We start from the raw sequence: 24,740 nt of genomic DNA on the forward strand, positions 1-24,740 counted from the left end.
AGTCAAAGCAAAATCGGAGTAGTGTGTCGGCGAATTTGCACTAAGGCTGTAGTATTTGTCAACCGTTTAATGGAATTCAAAGTACAGCCGTAGCTCTGGTCGCTATCATATATTTTGTGTCCCATGGCTCAAATCTATTTGCGTCTGTACGATAATCTGTTGGATGAAGGCAGAGCTCTCTACAGTCACATAGTTAACACCGAAGGCTATGAGGGGTATTTAGGTGATAAGCAGTTCCCAGAAGCCACTGCCTCAAGCGATATTGTCTACATAACGGATAAGTTTTATGGCCCCGTCACAGGTCTCCAAATATTGAAGCAGGGAATACAAATTTGTTAGAATCATTTCAACAAGCAATATTGATATCCCAGTCACTTTTGGTAACTTTTAATGATGTCTCCATTGCAATTTTTACGAATTTTGATTTGTATGCATTATTTGACTCTCATCAGCGGAATGGTTTGGGTCAGACTGATCCGAATGGACAAGCAGTTTTACTTCTGTTTAGTAGTATGGATGAATTGTTATGTTACATCTTAACAGTATATCAGGCGACTATGCTTGTCGTAAGAGGCGACTAACGGGATCGGGTGCTCAGGCTTTGGTTGATGCATGGTATCGATCCCAATTGCGTGGATCGATGCTCATGATGTTAAGCACTGGATGGTCTGGTCCAGACTCGATTAGTACGTATTATACTCGAACGCCTTCATATAATAGCTGGACTATTGCTGAGTGTGGCGTTAAACGACAATCCAATCAATCCAATGAATCATCATCATATGAACTCAAACAAGTCATTGTTACAAGTAAACCACATTCAACAACAGTTACTGACACTGGATAAAAAAAACAGTACATAGAAAAAAACCAAGTAACTCACCTCATCATGATTTAAATTACTATTCTTTGAAACAAAGAAATACAAAAAAGAAACTGACCAAAAAACGTAAAAGAGACGAGGAATCTCAGTTATTGATTAGTCCCAGTATTGAAATGTTCTCCAACTACATGATACTATTTTGAGTATGTGCATCTGTGGTTGTGACAAAAAGACCTTATATTATCTAGTATGACTTTTTTGCCATATGGAGCCCTTAGTATTTTCATTTACAGTATTATAACCATATGCCAAGTGTAAAAAGAATATGATCTATTATGTGAGTATGTGCATCTGCCAATGTTGTTGGCAGTTTTGATACTATTTCCACATGTTTACATTTGTGACAGAAATTGCTTCCATTTACTTCGATCTACTTTTTAAATATAGACCCAGGTTAGAATAGCTCTTCAGCAACCCTTGCTTGCCGTAAGAGGCGACGAACAGGATTGGGTAGTCAGGCTCGCCGATTTGGTCGATGCATAACATCAGGGCCAATTGCATAGTTCGATGATCTTAGTGTCAATCACTGGATTATCTGGTCAAGACTCGATTATTTACAGACCGCCGTCATATGGCTGGAATACTGCTGAGTGCGGCGTTAAACAAGAAACTATTTTTTAAATAGACCTACCCTATGCAATTGTATCAACTGTATTGCCCAATACTCAAAATAAATAATATTTTTTCCACACCAGCGTTGTGTTATTTGTGGTTAATATAGCTATGCTCCTTCATGCCTTTCAGTAACATCATAATTATGCGTTTGTGAGGCATCACAGATGGCGGGGAACTTTGATGCTCTGCATCAATGTTTTCTTGTCCATGTTGTGGCACATTACTAGAGTAATGGAGTATTCTATAATTTCCAACAAATTCAATGAATACTACAGCATTTGTACACAGAATAGGTCATCCGTCTAACGTATCTATAAAAGTATTTCAAACAAAGTGGATATGAAGAAAACCTGAGATATGCACCAATGTGTAAAGTGGGACAGGAGGGATGACTTCAACTTTCCAGTGTTCTTATCCAGCAATAATTCACAAGTTTTAAGGTACACTCGCACATGGTTTTTTTCTCCAATATTTCAAAGAGCTTCATATGACTCTTGCTCACAAGTTGCTTGAACGTCTAAATAAAGCTTTGAAAACTTGTTATTGTATACGCGTGGAAGACATTTATAACATCTAGAAGAGAAACACGTCCCGCCACCTACTGGTCAAGTAATCGTCATCTTCATATCACGTATCCATGCAGACTTATCAGTGTATGGCATCGTAACCAAAGACCTGGACTTCCCGATTGTGAGTAAATTTTGTTTTGTTGAAGAGAAACACGTCCCGCCACCTACTGGTCAAATAATCGTCATCTTCATATCACGTATCCATGCAGACTTATCAGTGTATGGCATCGTAACCAAAGACCTGGACTTCCCGATTGTGAGTAAATTTTGTTTTGTTGAAGAGAAACACGTCCCGCCACCTATTGGTCAAATAATCGTCATGTTCATATCACGTATCCATGCAGACTTACCAGTGCATGGCATCGTGACCAAAGACCTGGACTTCCCGTTTGTGAGTAAATTTTGTTTCAGCCCCAAAGAAGAATGATAACATATCTGTTTCGTCTTGCATTAAGGTCAAGTAGTGTCAATGAGAGAAGAAAAGAACGCATTTATTTCTGATAAAAGCGCTTCACAATGTAAATTAATGTGTCTGTCATAATTGAAAGCATGCCTATTACAGAGCATGCGACTCTTTCGAAGTTTACTGCGTGACTTTCACACAATGTTGTAAAGCAGGTCGATATTCCGGGTACAGAAAAGCTATTTGTCAAAGTACATGGTATGTTAATTTCGTATGAATTCTCTTATAAAGGGAAATGCATGCGTTATTTGATACATTTGTGAGCCGTAATTGTTCTTCGTCTTTGCAATTAGTTTCATCAACAAGATTTTCCATTGCAAATGTGGAGGGAAAGCACCGTACTGAGTATATGTACGAAGGTAGGTACCCAGATTGTATTTATCAAGTGTTGATTTAAGTTCTCCACAGATTGTCTTTGAATTGACAGGGCTTGCAATGGACGCACAAAAAATATTTTGTGCGAAGTTATTACAGTTCAGATTGCATAAGCGACAAGAAATAAAAGTTTGCATTTATCAATATATGCAATAATTGTCCAAAGTCCAAGATTCGCAATAGCGGATTCTAAAGGAGATCGTTTATCAAGACCCTGTACAATGCGTGCAAAAGATCATTGCGTGCCTTCCAACAGAACGGCATGTTGACCCTTGATGTCGTGGATTAATTCACATCCATAAAGGCTGGGTTTGAGTATCATTCTCAGCCATATTTTCACGCTTGAAATGGGATGAAGATCATAACTAGATAATGCTCAAGACCATAGGGAGTTAATATTGTGTCTTGCTTTCTGACAGTACTTTTCAATTCTTGTTTTACAAGACAGATTATACGTTAAAGGTATCCCACCATATTCCGTAGAATCAGTTGTAGTAATGTGTGTATTACCAGGTTTACAGTGACAGATATACCCCTTGCGGTTTACTTTGGTGAACACAATTATTGCACTTTTTGATACAATATCAAGGGATGTTTGTAAGCCTCTCGGTGATGCGCTAACAAGTGTAGTATCGTCGGCAAGCATGACGTTAGGAATATCCATAACCTGTGCACGAAAGCCACGTTGTGCTTGTCTAAGGGCTGTAATGAGATCATTTATGAAAACAAGAAAAAAAGAGAGCAGAGATTACTCTGTTTTGGGAAACACCTTGTTAAACGATATAACTGTCTGACTGTTCACCCTGGTAGGAAATATAAGCATAACTATTTGTATAACAAAGATGTAGTAATTTCCATGTATTACCTCTAGTGCCCAGTTTATGTAGTTTGTGAAATAATCCATCGTGCCATATCCTATCGCATGCTTTTTCATAATCTAAGGACCCGTACGTGAAGATTCCGATCAGCAACCCATGCTTGTCGTAAAAGGTGACTATGCTTGTCGTAAAAGGCGACTAACGGGATCGGGTGGTCAGGCTCGCTGATTTGGTTGATGCATGTCATCGATCCCAAGTGCGTGGATCGATGTTCATGATATTAATCACTGGATTGTCTGGTCCAGACTATTATTTACAGACTGCTGTCATATAGCTGGAATATTGCTGGGTGCGGCGTTAAACAACAAACCAACCAACCAATCATAATCTAAGAAAGCTGCATAGACTGCAGAGTCCCTTTGTATATAATACTGAATGCCTTCGATCAGTGAGTGAGTTTATGCTTTACGTCACATCGGCAATATTTCAGCCATATCGCGACGAGCCTCAGTAAATACCGACATAACAGCTCCGTGTTCTTTTCTAAAACCAAACTGTAACATATCAGGAAAGTCTGAGTTGAACCGATATAGTTTGTTTTCAAAACGTTTGAGCAGTAGTTTTTCAATGAGCTTTCAGAGAAAAGATGGCAGAGTATCACCTCTATAATTTCGAGGATCAGTTTTTTCAGTCTTCCCCTTATATATCGGTATGACCATGCCAAGTCTAAATCATAAGATACATATTGTAGTTTCACCATATGATTAAAAAGTATACATAAGGAATAAATAAGATGTTCTCCTGCATACATAATATGTTCATTTGTAATCTTATCCGGACATGGAGATTTATTCCTGCTGAGGGATTTGACGGCCTCTCTTATCTCCTGGCATGTAAATTCTCAATCATCAAAATCATCTGAACAATAAACTTGAAATACTCTTGCGGGACGTCATTCAATAAAACAAGGGTAATATAAGATTAAAAAGTATTTAAGTGGCATAAATAGTTACAGAATGTAACATTCTTATCAAGAGAAACTGAAGTGAAATAAAATTTTAAATGAGAAGGGAAAACGCTTGTCTTACGACAACAGTCTTCTCTGCTGGTTCCAAGAACGTACACGATGACATAATTGTCCAGCAGGTCCACCTGCCACCATTGTGAGAAATCATCGTAGTCAACATGAAAACAGGATCTCGAACACCCATGTTGCTGTAACACCCCCGTCCAACACTAGGCTGGTACTCGAAAACAGAAGTTGAAGTTGTTGACTTCCTGTCAGGAGAAGGCCTCGTAAGAGTGTCACTTGTGCCTTGTCCATTTGATTTTCCGCAATAAAATATGTTTAAATCAGTGACTTACTCTTGGTAATATTAGGCAGAAATTCCTCTGTTGTAAGAAAACAAACTTCAGTTATAGACAATGTAATACTTAGGCACTAATATACACGGGCGAGCAAAAAACGTATCCACTTGATAATACCTCCTTCACTCTGCTCATTACTGTGTGCTGTGAAGTTGCAACCCCCGTGTTCGCATAGGCATCATCTGGACGTCATCCGTTGGGACCTACTCATTGATATGATGCATATAATGTCGCCTTTGCTACACGTATCAACGACATCAGCATCGAAAAAATATAACAATTTCTTGTTTGTTTCATTTTTAGCGACCATCAAACATAATAATATCAAACGTTACATATGTAAACATAATAATATCAAACGAAATATATATATATATATATATATATATATATATATATATATATATATATATATATATGCAGTTTACAACCTCAATGTATTGTTGTATTTGTCGTTGTTTTCAAAAACTGTAACATTCTAATCTGAGATAGCACCTTTCTTAGACGGTTGTCACTAATCCTGGATGGGATTAATGCATTTCGGCCGTTAGGATAAAATATTATCATGTAGAGGTTGTAGATTATATCCTTTTGAAAGATCTATATTGGCCTTGTCACTGATCAGTGCAGAAATTGTCTGATTACATACGTTTTACATTTATCAATATGACCCTTTCAACTTCCGCGTTCCTTTGACTTTATACGCTTCGACTAAATGTAGCTTTCAAAGTATGTCTGATCGCTCATCTCTTTACTCCATCCTTGTTTAGTTGTAACAGTGAGATGTCGGCTGGCTGGGATGTGTCATGTATTTCGGCTTTTAGGATCACATCATAAGAGGTCTTAAAGATTATGTTCTCTTTCATGTAATGTCGCTATTTTCGCCTTTCCTTATGTCTATCACTTCTAAATGCAATTCAAAGAGACTTACTATTGTGTACATCTGGGAACCCTTATTTTAAGAATTGTTTTGCTACATTTCTGTATCGATTCGACATTTAATAACACGAAACGAAAACGAAACGAAACAAAAGGACTATCAATGCAAATCCTAATCCGTAGAACATCCCACAATTTTAAAGACAAGATAAACATGCGACTGTCACATGAATGCTTTCATGCTCGTGTTCCCCCATTAACAAACCTTTCTTTGAAGTTGGCTGTAACCAAGTGCAACTAAGAAGACACAAGATGAAGTGATACTCTGAACTCAATGAAGTGCAGGTCTCCGGCTTGTTAAGCCTTGTGTTGAAACGTGATAACCGATTAGTCGCGGCGAGATCGACTTATCAGAGTAAATTTGTGTTGGAAGTACATGTTTAGGATGGAAAATTACTTCGAGACAAGCGTGACTTTTACACATCCGATTCGACATAACAGAGGTTAAATAATAACGAATAAAGAAGGAACACGCAGGGGCCCAGTTGTTACTACGAGACAACTAAAGTTCGACACAACAATGTTTGACTGTGTATATTTCTTGGTTTCAAGAAACGTAATGTGACACAATTTTATGTATGTTCCAGGAAGATACGTATGATGCTGCATAACCTGACATGAACAAAGAAAGTGACATGATATGTATTATGGACTGGTGGGTCCATTTCCGTCATTCATTTCGTCTAATGTTTCTAAATAAACGTATTGTTGTTTTAAATACATGTTTGTCGAGAAGAGAAGCGTTAAGTATGAAATGGTGTGATTTTAACTTAAATATAATTTAAATAAACATAACCACAAATGTTTTAAATAAATCAATGAATCGTGGCATTATGGCTTCGCAAGCATGTTTTCAGTGTCTGCGGTTTTCACACCTCATTATTGATCCTTTTGTTGTAGGTGTTATGATTCTGACGATCTGTTTCTGTATAATTACCCAAAGAAGTTAAACTGTATTCACATCAATAGGCAGGACTCGATTTTAAGATCCAGAACTATCATGGTTCTGAGTTTTCAAGTAGCCCACGCATGTGCACTTCGTGTGTATGTCTGCACTTTGCTATGTCAATAGCCTTATAAATGTATTTTGTATTATAACAATATTTTCACTGTGGGTAGGTGAACGAGACCACTTTTCGTAGGCAACATGAAGTCCGCCGTTAATAGATCGTACATACCACAGTGTACGATGCCCTTGCTCTTGGTATTGCATCTCTTTGTGTATCCACATTGGGTGTCATAACATGGACTATGTGCTGTCTGTAAAATTTAACACATTCAATAAGTTATAAGCAGTAACTTGTAAATTTAGATATGCAACAATAAACAAATGTAAGCCGTAATATCAGAAATGCTTTAATTTTACACAAATAATGAGATGTCCTTTTTAGGAGTGAATCATTTTCATGCTTTTCTTGGAATATCACTCGATGTAGATATTATGAAAAACGTATTCAGATCAATTGTATCCTAACCTGTGTAATAAATTCCTTAATACTGACCGAATTTCTGCCCTTGAATTGGCCACTATTTATGCACATTATGTTAGTGACAATTCATAGAAATGTGTTTGACTTCATACCTAGAAAGCAAAATGAGATAGCAGACGACGCCGACAAACTGCTGACCCTTCATGATTGCATAACCTTTGCTGGTTTAACGGCGTTTTGAGCTCATATCTTATCACTATGTAAACAAATCAACAAGTCAGCATGGATTATATTGACCACTTGGTTAAGTGTCTCTGAGTGACACAGAAAGGAACACACAACACGATGCTTGTCAAATCTCTATCGCCATTCACACTTGAGTGCCCAACATGGTGTCATTAATCTGAAGGTTTCTGATATAATCCTAATATCAATATTATCCGGTGGTTATGAGTGACCCAGTGTTGTAAGTCTAAGGATTTAGATTCTCTGTGACGTCCCTTATAGGTGGCACGATCCACCAGCCAGGTGAAAATCGGAGATTCGCCTCAATTATGGTCCTTGTGCAGTATCTTTGCCTCAGGGTAATTGATTTCATCAAAATGGAACAACCTGATTTTAATACGATTCTGCTCATTGTATATCGGGAAGGTATTGTGACATAGATAGCCTAAAAGTTTGATGTAGCTAATGTTTGTAAATGTTGCCTTGAACACAGTTAATCTGGCGAGCCGTAACGTCTTACCCATATATCCCAGACAAGTATATTTATTCAGACGATTTTATCTGGCTCGTATTATATTCCATATGTCGGTAGTACACATATCCAAAGGGAATTGTAATAGCTGAAACTGAACTGTGGGAACGGTATCCTTTAAGTGGTCAGGCAACTTTGCGAATGACAATAGTTATCAATAATTCATAAATATAGACGAACATTCCACTACTCAGTCACACCAAACAACTTTCTAAAACGTGTTGGAACAATGTTACAATCAATGTGAAGGAGTTGAACAGTCACGATCTATACACGATCCTTTTGACATTGTTTGTCATTAAAATGTATGCATACACCTAAAGAGACAGATCGTTCACAAAACTGCAGTGAATTATATGAAGTTTGCCGAATCAATTCATCGCAAACTTAAGGATTGACAGTCGATACAATGCGTGGTCGTTTCACACCAACAGTATCGTAGTAAAAACTCCTTAATAACATTTAATTGCAATTAAACAACTCGCTACTGTTGGAGAGGATTTGGACGTTGTCCCTATTGATATTGTGATTAGGACAGTTGCTGATATGATCTGTTGTCATTACTTACTAATATTATCCCACTCAAGTAGGAAATTGTTGTTACTGTTAAACCTCTCCTATGAATCCCCCACCTACTATATATATATATTCTGTACTATGTACCTCATTCAGTCTTGCTTGACAACGGTTTAAGTATCTATAACGAAACGTCGCCTTTACAGTATTAAAGAAGTTGTTATCCATACATTCTGTCAACTTCTCAGTGATGCATATCAAACAATTCAACTTTCTCCTTGGGACAATATTCCAGCAGATCCAGCCTGTCTACTTTGAGGTACACTCGAGCCTGCTCTTTTTTCCAAGGATTAAGATGAGTCATGCGAGTCGCCTTTCTCAAAGTTTCTTCTTCATTGTTAATCAAGAGTAACTTATATTCTCACAGAACAAAGTTAAGAAGTCGTTTGGCTGAAACATCTATAAAAATTAAAGAATATCCTGAACAATAAACAATTTGTACAGACTCCAGTTAATTTCACAGGGAGGAAAGGATGTTTTCGGTCGTTGCAATCATATATTATCAGGTTGGTGCTATTGATAATATTCCTTTTAACATGTCTATTTCTGCCTTGTTACTTGTCAGTATAGACATTATGTAGTTTTCCACTCATTAATACCTTTTGCCGTGTTTTATTTGGTCTTTTGATCGTGAGTAACATTCCAAGAATGCAAACAATAAGTGTAGATGCAAGATTTCCTAATGTTTCAAAGTATGAACTGTTAGAAATAAAATGACATGGAATTAAGTTAAAATTATTACAATTGATATTAATTTATTATTCATGGAGGTCCAATTATTATTAATTTAGAGGCTTAACTGTTAAACGCTGCCTCAAGCCTTCTTCTTTTGGCACAATTGTTTCCAGACAATTGCATATCTTTTCTGACGCTAGTACTACTGGGTACGGATGTTCAGCTACCCTTAGACTTTGTGATGACAAAGGTAACATACTCACTGCTCTGTTACTATGCAAGACCAGGCTAGCCCCTTTTAAAACTCTGACCACCCCAAGACTTGAACTGACAGCAGATACAGCTTCAGTTAAACTTAGTCAGTTTTTGTTGCATGAGTTGGACATCAGCACCGACTCCACAACTATCCTTCACTATATCAGCAATGAGCGGAACCGAGTTCCAGTTTTTGTAACAAACCATGTAGAGATGATCAGAGATTACAGTGAGCCTCAGCAATGGAAGTACATTGATGGAAAAAGTAACCCGGCAGATATTGCTTCTAGAGGCTAAGTTGTAAGCAATTTCTCAAGTCAACGCTCGGAACTCCTGAAGATGAATAGCCAGTCTCTGATTGTCGTGAATATGTTGGAATGGTAAAGTCAAAAGAAGCTGTCCACGCTGATATCGATACTTTGATCAGTCATTATTTTTCATGGTATCGTCTAAAAAGAGCTGTTGCAATTTACTGCAGATTCTGTGCTTTTCTTCAGGTCAAGAAATCGCAGTCCTTCAGCTCTCTGAAGAAGCAATCCACTGCAATGAATGAACCCCTCACAGTCCAAGAGCTTGCATCAGCTGAAAAAAAAACATTCTTAGATTTGTCCAATTGAACACTTGCAAGTCTGAAATAGTATTTCTTGAGAGCACAGCAAAGGAAAGAGGCCGGGCACATGTCAAATTACCGAAGACCAGTAGAATTTTCTTTCAAAAGCTGAGTCCTTTCGTCAATGATGGTTTACTGCAAGTTGGTGGTCGTTTAAGCAGAGCAAATGTGCCTGATCTTGTCAAATATCCAATTATCTTGCCCTATAAATGTCATGTAGCTACCTTGATCATCCAACAGATCCACATGTTGTGAAAGAAGGGCGTAAGTATGTCAAACGTTATGGTGCACTTTTTAGATGCCTTGTCAGTAGAGCCGATCATATCAAAACCGCAAATTATTTGAACACAGATTCCTTCATTAATGCTCTTCGAAGCTTCGTCGCTCGTCGAGGTCCAGTTAAAGAAATCCACTGTGACAACGGAACAAGCTTCAAAAGCGGCGCCAGGGAACTTCGTCAAGCAAAAGATGATTTGGATCAGTCAAAGCTACATTCTCATCTGCTTCAGCAAGACATCAGATGGAACTTCAACCATCCCTCGGCAAGTCATATGGGTGGAGTGTGGGAAAGGCTGATCAGATTTGTCTTCACTGTCCTGAATCCTCTTCTTCATGAGTTTAGTCAGCAACTGGATGATGAAATGTACAGAACTTTCCTATGCGAGGTAGAAGTAGTTTTGAATTCAAGACCTCTTACTCCAGTTTCTAGTGATTCTGACGATCTTGATCTTCACTCACGTCAAATCACCTACTCACGATGAAATCAAAAGTTTGTATTCCCCTACCTGGCGAATTTCAGCTCAACGATGTTTATGAGCGTCAAAGCTGGAGACGCATTCAACATCTTGGAAATTTGGTCACGTTGGAAAAGAGAGTGTCTTGTAACGCTACGACAACGTCAAAAATGGAACACTCCAAACCGCAATTTCCAATTGAAAGATATCGTGCTCATAAAAGATGATACACTTCCCCGAAGCACTTGGGCGATGGGTCGTGTGACCGGAACGGAGACTGATGAAATTTGATATGTCAGGAGTGTCATATTGAAAACAAAAGACTCTGAACTGCGAAGACCAATTCACAAACTCTATTTACTCATTCCCTCAAACAATTGATTAAAATGTGTGTTTGATGTCTTGTTAATTATAATAACATTGTCATCTTGCATTTTGGAGGTCTTTTTTTGGTTGATTAACACACCACGAGTATGTTTAAGAGGCCGAGTGTGTTAATGCAAGATTTCCTAATTTTTCAAAGTATGAACTGTTAGAAATGAAATGACATGAAATCAAGTTAAAATTATTACAATTGATTTTAATTTATTATCCATGGTGGTTCAATGATTAAGACACTCTATTATTAATTTAATGTTCTAAAGTTCAATGTCCACGTAATATTTATCAATTCTAAGATACGTGTATACAATGTTCACATGTTCTCAGTATCTCAGTAACTTTCCACTACCCCTTGACCTCAACCTTCAGGCCTAATGTTTAAGATCGTAGGTCACGTCACGACCTCTTCAAAGCCCATGCATTTCGAAGCACATGCTCTTCAGTGTGTATTGGACCTCCATGCTGCGAGGTTCACGCCCTACTGCCTGCTATATTTGAACTATGTAAAGACACATGTGACTACCTTTCCCTTTCATTGTTAGGATCTATGTTTATTTCTGAACACCTTGAAATTGAATATATGCCAAAATGTGAGATTTTTCCAAAATTGTTTAGATATTTCACACAACTGTTATATTATATTTGCAAAGGTGTGGCTGTTATTTTTGCATATTTTCAATGTAGTCAGTGTATTTATTGCTTCATTTGGATGTAATTTTGAATGTGCTCAATACTAGGAAAATTGGTATACATTTTCTGGATTTAACAGAAAGCTGTTGTTTATTGTAGCTTTCTGAAACCTCATTAACTTGTCGGCGTTTCAACTCGTAACCAACTCGTTACCAGTTCGCCCCGAAGCCATGGCTCCAACTATAAAGTGAATAACGTCAAACGTCACACGATAAACGAGTATTAGTTTTGTGTTCTTGCATTCACAATAAGATACTAATATGATGGTGTTGATGTGCGCCACCAGCTCCGGATATGATAAATGTGTTTTGACCGTCAGGATAAAATTTCCGGAAGCCAGATATGTCAAGTCTTCGTACATGTACATGTATGTTATATTCAGCCCCTTATGTTTTGATTTGATTTTGGAGTTATAATTTGAATTGTGCCTACTCTGTTGAATATCGTTTCATGAAGAAAAATGATAAACGATGTGAAACTGTCAGTGTAAAAGTATCATTTGCCAATTGTGACAATATGGTTGACTAAATACATGTAACAAAATGTCAATGCCAGAGAATAACCAGTTTCGAGAAGGTTTCATGTGGGCGTAAAAGGCAAAATATAGGTGAAAGTTATTTGGCTGGATTAGTAAAAATCAGTGAAGAGACCATATGTTCGAGTAAAGGGTACTAAGAAATATCTGCTGTAAGCAGTTCGTAGTACGATTCCGATTATATCCCAAACATGTCTTAATGACTCATTATCAAAGAGTGATACCACCAGGTGTCCACGGAGAGGGGAGAGTATTCTTCCCCACAGGGGACACCTGTCGCACACACATGCAAAGGCATGGGGGTATATTGTACGAATCAAAATAGCAAAACACCCATGGAAGCCACAAAAAGACTTTTGTATTCTAACAGTTGCTTGTTGTCCACAACCCTATGATCGTACCTTCGAATCCCGGATTCACACGGATTATGATTTTGGTTTGCCACCCGGAGGATTTCACCAAAGTGACATTGTAAACCTGAAATACTGTTTTGAATATGACATAAATGTTCTTTAAACAACCCATTCACCCATAAAGATATGTGTGTAAGGTTGTCTGGCAAACATCTGGTTACATCGTTGGCTTATCATCCCGATGACCAAAATCTAAATCGCAATCGATTACGTACACGTGTTTTAAGGAGTAAATAAATACTTATGCTCACTATTATTCATGTTATTCATTATTTATGTCACTGGAATGTCGACAGTCTTTTCAGAAATATTCCTTTGGGGAATGTTTGTGTGCATATTGTTTCGAAGGTGTTGCAATTCCATTTTATGAACTGATTTCAGTAATTATGAATATGTGTATTGTGAAAACCTGGTAATCAGGACGGAACGGTTCATTGTTATTCCATCGAGATAAACAACATGCCGGATTACGTAGCATTCTAGAAGCATAGAAAGAATGCCTAGTTGCGTAAGGCACCGGAATTGGCTGTGCAGAATTGCCGTTAAACGTGCAAGGAATCCATGTGGTGGGTTCGAATCCCGGTTCGTCCTGATTCTGTTTCTTGGTATTTCAGCACCATGTCTGCGATCGTGGTTATTCAAAACGTGGTAAACGCCCACGCCCTGCATCACCTGCTTCCTTCCCACATAATGCTGACACACTGTGATAGAGCTGAAATATTTTTCACAGTGGCGTTAGACAGAAAACCCTCGCCTACCCACTGTGGAATGTTTTAATCTGGCCAGCAAATTAAAAACAATAGATTTTATATCTTTTTAAATTAAACTATTTTTTTGTAAATAGGGTTGTGAAATATTTTCCCTCTGTAGATAAACAAAAATGCTTGAAAGTGTCTTCAGCAATACATTGTAACTCCCACACATTATGTTATAGATTATACATGTATGATCGTTTTCAACATAACGTCTTGACATCACAAACATTTCTAAACTACAAAAATAACTTAGTCCATGTTTAATTCAATTCGGTTTATTTCGTACGTGTAGGCTATTGGTCTGACAATACTGTACTACGAAGTGTCATCGCTTGATAGAAATAGATAGCAATACGTTTAATTAATTTACAATCAGTTGTGGACATGATATTACATTTTAGTTTGGTCGGATATTTACAATATTACTTTGGTAAGTGATCCACCTGTAATTCGTTATAACCGGGGCAGACTAACAGAAACTGATTCTCGTCCTCCACATACCCAGCATTACAAACATAATCTTCTGTTACGTGGGATATTAGCGTATCTTCAACATCCAGTTTCAACACATAGCTGCTGTGAAAAAAACATCTAAACCGAGCAAGCGCCACTCTAAATCGTTGGACGATCACACAGCTAAGATAAAACTTTGTACAAAACGATAACTTGAATAGAGAATAAGAGAAATATTCACTACCCTTTTCCAGAAGACTATGCCAATCCTGTTCATAAATAAATTTCAGACGCAACATAAATTCTGACAAAAGCGGTTGAGGATGACATATACACTGGTATCTCCCCAAGATAACCTGTAAAGATAACCTGTAAAGGTTTACATTTTGATACCCATTTGGTTCATGTTGAAATTATCTATATATTATATATGCAAAAGTGGACATCAAACATATTCCTTTTTGTAATATCCCCAACCCTCAATGAATTCTTACATACTAATGCATAGTATTGCCGTCAGTATCCGTTACCAACTTATGTTCAGTGTGACAATTTGTTGGAAACATTGATTGAGATAAGTATGGAATACACATGTAATGCCAAAGTAATGTCAGAGTTGCTTAAATAGGAAGGATACAAAATTAACAAGACTGTGTATGCATGTTGATAATGGGGGAACTCCCACAATAAGTCAACACATTTCACATAACGAACGTAGAGATACATAGCGCAAGGAAAGCACAAATTCTCATAGTACCCAAGTGCACTCAGTACCATTGACAAACTTGTCTGTAAAAATTAAACAGTTTTTAGTATTCCACCAAATTAATTGCACCAAGAATAATCACTAAGAGTTACAAAGAGTATTGATAATACATAAGGCAATGATACAATATGCACTGGTTTAAAAGATAATCATGTTCCAATTCCCCCTCATATGTATTATGTCTTGTTATCTTATTTGCCGAAAGAAAACAAAAATTAACATTTCATACAGACATACTTGTAGAATCTCATACCGAACGGAATGACTTTCATACATATCCGACCGCACTTTGAGAATACATTAATGTTGACCCTTTGTTCTACTATGATACTAGGGAAACAAGGTGTATAAGACATATCAAAGTGTTCATGGTGCCACTAGTATACATTCTTAAGCGACTGAGGAGATCGCGATGCACGTGCACGACTGTATGCTGTTGGAAAACAAGTAGCTACACTGAACGGATAATGAAGTTCATAAACAATGTCGATGAACCATGAAACCACTATATGCGTACACTCATGGAATAAACGCCAAAAATCACAGATACACAACAACATTACAATGTGTAAGACATTTTTAAAACTATGGTGATGATCTACTGAACTTTTACATAAATACAATAAAAGCGACATGCGCTCATCTACACTAAGGAGAGTTGGGGTAGCCTATTGGTTAAAGCGTTTGCACGTCACGCCGAAGACCCGGGTTCGATTCCCCACATAGGTACAATGTGTGAAGCCCATTTCTTGTGTCCCCCGTCGTGATATGGCTGCAATAGAAGCCGCTGCGTAAATGCATACACCACTTTCGAATTGTTTTAAGCAGTAAAGACACTCAGAGTAAACAAAGTGGCTTCCCAAAATATCTTCATCCATTTCGTCATCATATTACTCACTGTACTACTTATTGAATGGTTCTCAACCGTCACACCACAATGGAGTATTCTGTAATTGAAAACAAATTCAATATGTCAACACTTTAGATAGGGCGTCACTCTAACATACCTTACAGTATGTTAAACACGGCGGATATGAAGAAAACATGAAACATCCACGCATGTGGTAAAGTATGACAAGAGGGATAACTTGAACTTTCCGGGGAACAACCCTTTCTACCCAGATTTTAAAACAGTAATCGACTCGGGTTCAAACATTGTTGGCTCAAGGTAACAACATTGAAGGCATAAATATTGTCTGGTAAACATGTTGTGGACGTTTACAAATTAGACGCATCAGTGGTGACCAAAACGATGTAATCACCTATTTTGATTGGAACCTCATATGCCTGTGTTATTGACATGCCTTTGCATGTGTTTGTGACTGATGCCACCGGTGGAGCCCGATACGCTCATCTTCTTTGGCAAACACCTGGTATCAATAGCCATGTTTAAACACACGTTCATGATATACACAATCCTTCAATGGAGATTTGTTATGATTATGGAAATGGTTTTGTCGCTTTTTAATTACGTTCTCTCGTACACAGGCACTCGTGAAGAGCAACCTCCTCGTGGTGAGTGCTGGGTAGCGCTAATAGCTCTTCCCCCGTGTGGAACCGGGGTAGAATATTTCCACAGCACCCCATTCCTGGTCGTAAGAGGCGACCAAAGTGGGCAGCCCGTTTGCCGTGGGTTGCGTCCCTGTGTCGGCGGAGGACGGGAGTCTGGTAGTTGAGGGCACTGGTTCCTGGAACTGTGTTCCTTTGCCCAACACACTACTTCGACCCTTACTTCGCCTAGACGGGTGGTAAGATGGGCCCGGTCTTATCAATCGGCTGGTCATGCCAGGCCCTGTGCGTAATATTGTATATGCACACCTGTGTTGTATTTTACTGTATATTTTGGTCTTGGCCGTGCATAACTTGTGTGATTACTCAATTTTGGATGTAATAAATTGCCTAGAGTCTTACGCCAGAAGGCGGTGGCTCATGGGCCAATCTGGTGATGTTGACCTCTGTATTCTGTATGTCTCCAGTTTCTTGTCATGGACTGAACCTGCCTGGCACTACATCTGGTAGATAAATATAGCTATTCAAGTCATATTTGCTGGAGTATAACATCCCTGTATCCCTGGTGTTTGCATCCTGGATATCCGGTGCAATATAACACTGTCCTTGTTGACACTCGATGGCGGGTGGGGAACAGGGGTGCTGAATTATATTCTTTTCATCATGGCTCAACAACAATCTGGTTCTTCTCGAAATGAAAAAAAGAGACGTCTAGAGGAAATTGAATTTACAACTGGAAATGTTTCTCAAAATATTGATTCCTGGGCTCGATTCCTGGTAATTGAGGCTGCTGACAAACTACCCATCAAATTGAATCCTTTTGCCATATCTAAGGCTGTGTCTGGGATTTGCGGTGAGGTCAAGAACGTCACCCGTCTCCGTAGTGGTTCGCTTCTGGTGGAGTGTGCACGGAGACAGCAATCTCTCAATCTTTTATCTATCTCTACCTTTGCCAATATTGAGGTTGCTGTGTCTGTGCACAGAACATTAAATTCTTGTCGAGGCATTGTTCGTGACAGAGCTCGTTGTCTGTCCGACATGTCTGAAGAAGAAATCGTTTCAGAGTTGGGAGACCAAGCCGTTACTGAAGTTAAACGTTTCACAATGAAGAAAGACGGTGTCATCACAAACACTAATACTTATCTCATAACGTTTGCCCGTACATCCCTTCCACAGGCAATTAAAGCAGGTTATATGAACATCGGAGTGGATGTGTATGTCCCCAATCCGCTCCGATGCTACAAGTGCCAACATTTCGGTCACGGTTCCAAATCCTGTCGCAACTCTGTGGTATGTCATCGCTGTGGTGACAGCCATGAGAGCTCTGACTGCGATCATGATTTGAAGTGTGCAAACTGTTCTGGCCCACATGTTGCTTCGTCAAAATCTTGCCCTGTGTGGCAAATGGAATCTAAAATAATGAAACTCAAATGTGAAAGAAACATATCCTACCTGGATGCCAAAAAACTATTTAAAGATCAGACCACGACTCCATCTACCATTTCCTACTCTGCTGCAGTCTCTCGCTCTGTAGCAACATCCTCTATTTCGTGCCAGACTGACTTGACATGGGTCAAGTCAGAAAAACCTGTTGCTACTATTCAACTCACTGAACATATTACTGCCACTCACTCTAGTTCAGGATCTCAAACTGAGATTCAGCCTGAGAAACATTCTCAAACGTCTATGAAAGAACCTGTTAATCAGTCAAAAAAAGGGAAAAAGAAATTGCATAGAAAACAACCACCGATCGTCCCTTCACCTTCAGACGTTCCTTTACAGAACTCATTTGGGCCTCTGGATATGGAGGTTACTCTGTCCTCACCGGACAGGCGGAGGAGTAGTTCCTCCTCACATTCACGCGAGCGATCTCCAATTGAGCCACCATGACTCAATTGTCCAACATAATACAGTGGAATTGCAGAGGACTTAGGCATAATTTTAATGAGATACAATTATTAATACAGGATTTTCAACCGTCAGCATTGTGTCTTCAGGAAACATACCTGAAAACTACAGATCAGTTCACCTTACGACAGTACAATGACTATCATTCATTTTCTCCTCCAGGAGATAAAGCAACGGGAGGCTCTTCTATCTTGGTGCGACAGGGGATAATACATAGTCCTGTCCCCCTAAATACCAATCTTCAAACTGTTGCTGTTCGTCTGACTCTGCACATTGCTTTTACGCTGTGCTCTTTGTATATCCCTCCTTCTTCTGATCTTCGACAGTCTGATCTTCAAAATCTGTATGACCAGCTCCCAAAGCCCTGCATCATCATGGGTGATCTGAACGGACACAACCCGCTTTGGGGAAGTGCAAATACCAGTTCTAAAGGAAAAATCATTGAGGAATTTATTTCTGACAACAACCTGTGTATTTTTAATGATGATTCTGCAACATATTTACATCCAGCCACTGGAACTTATTCTGCCCTCGATCTGTCACTCACAGACTCAAACTTGTATAACGAATTTGCATGGTCAGTCCATGATGACCTGTGCGGGAGTGATCATTTTCCCACAGTACTTAAAACTGTTAATCCTACTGATGAGCCACCATCATGCAGATGGAACTTTACCAAGGCTAATTGGTCCTTATATGAGGTACTGTGTACTGACACAATAAAACATCACATTTTCCAGAATATTCCAGATCCGATACAGTTGTTTTCGGATTTACTGAATGACATTGCTGACCAAACCATTCCTAAGTCCTCTGCGAATTCCCATATTCGTAAACCATGGTTCACAAATGACTGCAAACAGGCCAGAAAGTGTAGGAAGAAAGCAGAAAAATATTTTCGCCGACATCCTACTGTCCATAATTTGAATAAGGTTAAAATTACAAATGCCAAAGCAAGACGTGCTTTTAAACAAAATAAGCGTATGTCTTGGAGGAACTATGTCTCCAAAATAAATTCCCGCACGCCCATATCCAAGGTGTGGAATATGGTGCAGAAAATAAAAGGCAAAGGTTCAAGATCGTCTGTTCACCATCTTAAGGAAGGTGACACGTTATTAACGGATAAAACAGATATTGCCAATAAACTTGGAGAAACGTTAGCGAAACATTCTTCAACTTCTAATTATGTCCCGGAGTTTCAAAAATTTAAGAAACAACAGGAGAAGATCAAAGTTAATTTCACTTCTGATAATGGTGAAGACTATAATGAAGTCTTCTCATTACATGAGCTACATACCGCCCTTGGGCAAGCTCATGACACAGCAACGGGAGCTGATAACATTCATTACCAGCTTTTAAAACATTTACCAGATTCTTGTCTGGAGACACTTTTAGACATATTTGATCAAATATGGACATCAGGGAATTTTCCTACTTCATGGCATAATGCCATTGTAGTCCCAATACCGAAGCCTGGCCGGGATCATACAGATCCCTCTAACTATCGACCTATATCCTTAACAAGCTGCGTATGTAAAACCATGGAACGAATGGTTAATAATAGATTAATTTGGTATCTGGAAACCAATAATCTAATTACAAATATCCAATGTGGTTTCCGAAAAAATAGAAGTACTATCGACCATTTAGTACGATTAGAATCCTTTGTGAAAAATGCTATTGTAAACAAACAACACGTAGTATCAATTTTCTTTGATCTTGAGAAAGCCTACGATACTACTTGGAAGCATGGCATTTTAAAGGATTTACATGATTTTGGTTTGAGAGGCCGTTTGCCTCATTTTATATCACAATTTTTAACAGACAGACAATTTCAAGTCCGAGTGGGTTCCACCCTGTCTGACCATTATAATCAGGATCAGGGTGTCCCACAAGGCAGTATATTGTCTGTCACCTTGTTTAGTATTAAAATTAATAGTCTGTCCAAGGTTTTAAGTAATTCAGTGGATGGATCACTGTTCGTGGATGATTTTAATGCATCTTGTTGTGGTAAAAATATGCATACCATAGAGAGGCAGTTACAAATCTGTCTCAATAAAATTCATAAATGGTCTCTCGAAAACGGGTTCAAATTTTCTATGTCTAAAACTAACTGTATACACTTCTGCAGAAAATATAAGCCGCATAAAGACCCTGAATTATTTTTGAATGGCACCCCTATCAAAGTTGTTAAAGAGGCCAAATTCTTGGGACTCATCTTTGATAGCCATTTAACTTTCTTACCACACATTAAATCTCTTAAAGCTAAATGCCTGAAAGCACTCGATTTGTTGAAAGTTGTTTCTAATTCCAAGTGGGGAGGGGATCAGACTACCCTCCTACACTTATACAGGTCACTGATCCGTTCCAAACTTGATTATGGCTCCATCGTCTACGATGGAGCCTGTAAAAGTAATTTAAAAAAACTTGATACTATCCATCACCAGGGACTGAGGCTTTGCCTTGGAGCCTTTCGCACTTCTCCTATTCCGAGTCTGTCTGTTGAGGCGGATGAGCCTTCTCTTAAACAACGCCGTCTGAAACTATCTTTACAATACATCACTAAATTATATTCCAATCAGTCAAATCCAGCCTTTAATTGCGTATTTAATCCTTTGTACGAAGATATTTACAATAAGAAAACATCTCTTGTTCCACCCCTAGGAATAAGAATTAAATCAGTCATTTCTGCTGCGAACATTAACTTTCAGGATATAGCTCCGACAAAACTTTTTTCATCGCCTCCTTGGCAGATGGTAAGACCAACTGTAGACCTCACATTAACAAAACTTAAGAAATCTGATACAAATCCACTTATTTATAAACAAGAATACAATCAATTACGAAACACTTATGACACATATAAATCTATATTTACAGATGGATCCAAGGATGGTGGCGCAGTTGCTAGTGCCACCGTCATTGGATCCAGAACAGTATCTTCACGTTTACCCGATAATAGTTCCATATTCACTGCAGAAGCGCACGCAATTTTAACAGCACTACAATATATCAAGAAGAAATCAAAATATAAAGACTTCATTATATTTTCAGATTCACTTTCGTGCCTTCAGGCTATTAAAAATATGTCATCTAAACATCAATTTTTAATTGAAATTCTTGAGTTATTTAATGATCTTGCGACTGGCCAATATGACATCGTTTTTTGTTGGTTACCAAGCCATGTTGGGATTGTTGGTAATACAATGGCTGATGCTGCCGCAAAAGCAGCACTCAACAAATCTGTGACACCACTTCTTTTACCATACAGTGATTATAAACCTGTCATTAGATCTTACATCAGAGATCTAATGCAGAAGAAGTGGGACACCCAAGTGGGTATAAATAAATTACATGCAATAAAAGCGAATATCGGTTATACCTACTTGGGTTGTCAGTCCAGATTTGAAGAGGTCATTTTAAGACGATGTCGTATTGGCCATTCACGTTATACTCATGAATATATTTTAAAAGGTGAAGATCCTCCATTCTGCGTCCCTTGTGATGAAAGAATCACGGTCAAGCATGTCCTGCTTGACTGCATTGATTTTTCCATCACAAGGGATAAATATTTCAAGGTATCAGGTATCAAGGATCTTTTTTATCAGGTAAGTAGTCATTTAATTATTGGTTTTTTAAAGGAAATCGAATTACTGCATAAATTTTGATTGTTATAGTTTGTAATTAAATAAATAACTTTTATAATTGGTAGAATTATTCAGTAACTGGGATTGTTAGTGGCTATATCCTCGAAGGGGGTTAAAGTAGTGTAAAATTATTGTCCCCCTGAGAGGGTATGTAAGACCACGTCTTTCAAAGTATGTTTATTTCTGCTCGTTTTTAGACGTAGTATATATGTTCATTTATTCTGGCTAGATTTGTCATTAATCGCCAACAGCGGAAGGGATGATGTAAATCCGGCTGGGGTCCATGCAGGTAGCAAAAGTACTGTAAGTCCCCATGGACCCTAGCATGGTGATCTACCTTCAGCTGCTGGCGATCTATAGCCCTTTTTTATATTGTACCGTTATATATAGTGATATCTTTTATAGTTGTATGCTAGTTTTAAATATTAATCTGTGATATTCTAGTAATTTTACTGTCCATCGTTGACAGCTTTTTATGTTGTATACATTTATGTATTATTAATGTACTTCTCGTCACGATATGGCTGAAATACTGCCGATGTGACGTTAAATCATAACTCACTCACTCACTCTCTCGTACACACATGGCCTACATCATTGATAATATTTGTTTATATAATATATGGATACTAATACAGAACAGGATCATCCGATCCAATTAAGTCGCCTTGTATGGCAGAAATGGGACTTTACCTCTCCTGGGTTCAAACATGGGTAAGAATTTAGGAATCAATGTTGTTCACCATTAATTTCAGTTTTTCTCCTTCAATATCGGCAATCCTTTAATTGTCGTCAATTAAGAAACATCCAAAGGATAGGAGCTATCAAATCATCTAGTACTGATACTTTCCTATTTTAAACAAAATTCGCTTTTTTGCAATCTAAATACAGAATATCTGCTTTTTAAACTTTGAATCATTATATGGGCTCATAAGAGTACAGAATCTTACGATGTCATGGTAAAAATATTTGGAAGTATAACAACAGGAAGAGAACATGTCCCTGCTACCTGCAGGTCAAATATCGTCGTGTTCATGTCATGTGTCCACGCAAACTTACCACGGTATCACCTTGTAGCCAAACACCTCGACCTCACAAAATTGCAAAACATCGTGCCTGTCTTTGGTTTTCTTTCCACTTAGTCTCAGGTAGCGTCCAGTCACGCCTGAAGTACACTTCATGACAACAGTTTTTCCAGGCTCTGTGACGGCTCCATTGTACATGTAACACAGTTGGGGAATGGCACTGAGATATTGAAGTGGGTCGTCGTGGTACAAGTCCAGAGCAAAGTCGTGAAGGCGTTCAGCTGAAGCCATAATGGTGTTAAATTGTACTTTTTCAGTTTGACTTGACCGATTTTTTGGTCTGAATTTCTAGGATGGTGCTATTGATTTTTTTATATATAAAACACTAAAATGATGTCACATGTGTAATGGTAGCTCAACCAAATAGTTTTCTAAACATAAAGTTCCAAACATTTGTGTCAAAGGTGCTATCTGAAGACCTGTCAAAATATACAATTTGTCCTCATGTTCTGTTCGTTTATAGTTTATACTTCATTATCATTAATAGTAAATATTATTAATGGCAGTAAATAACACTAAATATTAAATCGTTATAGATATATTACGTAGAAAGATCAGACAAACGTTTGGAACAAAGTCATGACGTCATTTAGGTGACGTAAATTTAAGTTGCATTCATAGTTACAGAATGTTACTTTCTTTAATTTTGTCCATCATATGAAACTTAAATGAAAATAGAAAATCGTGTAAAATGAGAAGGCAAAACACTTGTCTTACGACAACATTCTTGTCTACCAGTGACACGGACTTCCACAACGATGTAGGTGTCCAGCAGGTCCACCTGCCACCAAGGTGAGAAATCACCGTAGGCAACATGAAAACAGGATCCAGAAGACCATTTTGCTTGAACATCGCCGTCCACTGCAACACTAGGCTGGCGGGTATATCGAGAACTTGAACTTGCTGACTTACTCTTGGCAATATTAGGCAGAAATTCCTCTGCAGTAAGAAACAAACTTTAGTTATAGACAATTTAATGTTCAGGCACTAATAAAAACGCTTGAAAATGCCTTCTTTACTCTGCTCATTACTATATTTTAGACGTCATGCGCACGTTACCTGTTGTGAGCTGTTCATTGACATGATACGATATGTACGATACACATATCAATTACATCACCATCTGATAACTATTTCTTGTTTCTCTCAATTTTAACCATCATCAACCATAGGTGTATTCTTTTTCCCGGCAGTTTATTTTGACGTAATGTATTAAATGTTTGGTTGTTTACAAGTTCCCTGTATTTGTATTTGTCATTCTTTTCATTAACTGTTAGATTTGTATATGAGATATCACCTGTTTTAGATGTTTGTCACCAGCATTGGATAGGATTAATGCTTTTCGGTCGTCAGGATAATATATATTATCGGGTAGGGGTTGTAAAGTATATTCCTTTTGACGTCATATTTGCCATTGACGCTTATCAGTGTAGAAACCGTCCGAGAATATAGGTTTTCCATTTAGCCGACTACTGCGTTCCCTTGACTTTCACACCCTGCTACTAAATGTAGCTTTCAAAGGATGCCTCAT

This window comes from Haliotis rufescens, unplaced genomic scaffold (assembly GCF_023055435.1).
Source record: "Haliotis rufescens isolate VD_foot unplaced genomic scaffold, xgHalRufe1.0.p SCAF_2, whole genome shotgun sequence".
Classification (NCBI taxonomy): domain Eukaryota; kingdom Metazoa; phylum Mollusca; class Gastropoda; order Lepetellida; family Haliotidae; genus Haliotis; species Haliotis rufescens.